This window comes from Anas acuta, chromosome 1, assembly GCF_963932015.1.
Source record: "Anas acuta chromosome 1, bAnaAcu1.1, whole genome shotgun sequence".
Classification (NCBI taxonomy): Eukaryota; Metazoa; Chordata; class Aves; order Anseriformes; family Anatidae; genus Anas; species Anas acuta.
In genome coordinates this window covers 8,779,016-8,780,961 of record NC_088979.1, presented here as the reverse complement: position 1 = coordinate 8,780,961, position 1,946 = coordinate 8,779,016, and the positions used below count along the sequence as shown (strand labels likewise).

General features: G+C 40.4%; 1 long non-coding RNA gene across 1 annotated transcript; it reads left to right on the top strand.

The window, feature by feature from the left end:
• Nucleotides 1-352: 352 nt before the first annotated feature.
• On the top strand, nucleotides 353-1,599 carry LOC137850061 (uncharacterized). The gene is made up of 2 exons (XR_011092231.1): nucleotides 353-558; nucleotides 1,318-1,599. It is a non-coding gene; the product is annotated as an uncharacterized lncRNA (long non-coding RNA).
• The last annotated feature ends 347 nt before the right edge of the window (nucleotides 1,600-1,946 follow it).

The following is a 1,946-nucleotide window of genomic DNA, read 5'->3' as shown; positions in this document are numbered from 1 at the left end:
ACCATATCCCTAAGCTCTACATCTAAACATCTTTTGAAGACTTCCAGGGATGGTGACTCCACCACCTCCCTGGGCAGCCCGTTCCAGTACCTAACAACCCTTTCAGTAAAGAAATTCTTCCTAACATCTAACCTAAAACTCCCCTGGCGTAACTTCAGAAATCACATGCACAGAGGACCTGGGTGCCACAGCCAAACTTTGCATCACTCAGTAAGGCAGCGTTCAACTGCATGGCACAAAAAACAATTGAGGTTTTGCCTTACAGTGTTGGAGCATATATACCTTCTCAGGAGAACACCAAATAGGTGATCTTTTTGTCTGAAATAGGCAGAACTTGGTGCATATCAATGCTTTTAGCATATTGCTGACTTGCGCCTCAGAATAAGAAACTGCCAGAAGCCTGGGAGAAGCAGGTTAGATCATGAATTAATTAGGGCTGTACCAGAGTGCAGCTGAGCACTGCAACAAATCCACTGCTGTGACTGTTGAGATGAGGTACTGCTGTTCCCCTCCTCCAGTTTCTGCCTTCCACCAGACCCAGCAGATGTCTGGCCACAGGTTAGTGCCTCATCCAGAGAGGTGATGTTATGGATAAAATACTCCTTTCTGGGAGGATGGGTTATTTGTTTGTTTATTTATTTATTTATTTATGCCTGATCACCTAGCTTACCTGCAGCTGCTCGGTCTCTGGCTCTGCTGCCTGGAATGTCCCAAAAGTACCAGCTGGGCCTGGAGGGAGGGGAAGGAAAAGACAGAGCAGGGCTGTTCTTTGCTTTGACAGCCTGCAATTACACCAGCTAAAGCTTAACATCACACTGCAAACAAACCCTGGGAACATGAAATGTGTTATCATTTTAATTGTTTACTGATTTGAAAGCTGACTGGAGAACTTAAATATTGTTGATCTCCTTGGAGGTTTATTATTGCTTTATTTCAACATGAGATGATAGAGCCATATTGCCATCAGGACTTCTACTTTCCGTGGCCATCCAATTTCCCACCTGACTCATGCATTATAACTTCTACAGGTATAATGCAGGACACGTAAGACCCTCTAGATTAATTTAACTTCTTTTCTTTTTCCAATTCTTAATAGTGAAAATAAGTGTTTACCCACAGGGATGTGTAGATAATTAATTATTTCAGGTTTGTAAAATCTTTTGAAGCTTAAGGTGTATCAAGCATTCAGACAGAGAGGATGTATATATATATAAGATGCGATGGTTCTAAAAAATGGAATTGCTCTTCAGTGAAGGCAGATCTTAGAAGTTTGCTGTAATTTTATGAGCTTCTTCATGTTTTTTCTTTGATTTGCAGGGCTGGCGGGCCTTCTAGGAGTTCACCATCCACTCAGTACCAGCCTACATCTTCCAGTGCTTGCTTGATGTGCTCTGGGGAGATGTTTCTGGACTGATAGTAACAGCCATGTCTTCTGGGGTTGGCTGCCCCAAAGTGTACCCGTTCACTCCAGGTAACACCTCCTTGATGTTTCAATATGCTGCGATATTCTAAAGATTTAAATACCCGAAAGAAAGACAACTATAAACACGGGGTTCTCTATATTAAAATTTACTGAGCTTGCAGCAGTTTTGAAGATAATGAAGTTTTTATATTGCTTGTAATTACAGTAATATTTCCTGTTATTCGTCCCTAATTGGAACATTAGTTGGATAATTTGATAGTGTTTTAGTCAACGTGGAATGAGCATTGTTATCTTAATAGTCATTAAAATAACCAAAACAATAGTATCTGGGAAGCTTCCACCCAAATTTCCTAACTTTCTAAACAGTAGAGCAAATTCAACACCTCTTAAATCAAGACATGTTTTTCCAGGAACAAGAGATATATATTTATTTATACACGCATATGCATGCACACACACACAAGCTGTGTAGTCAAGTATTCTGTGTATCATCTTTCAGAAAAAGTTGGCAGAAAAAATAAGT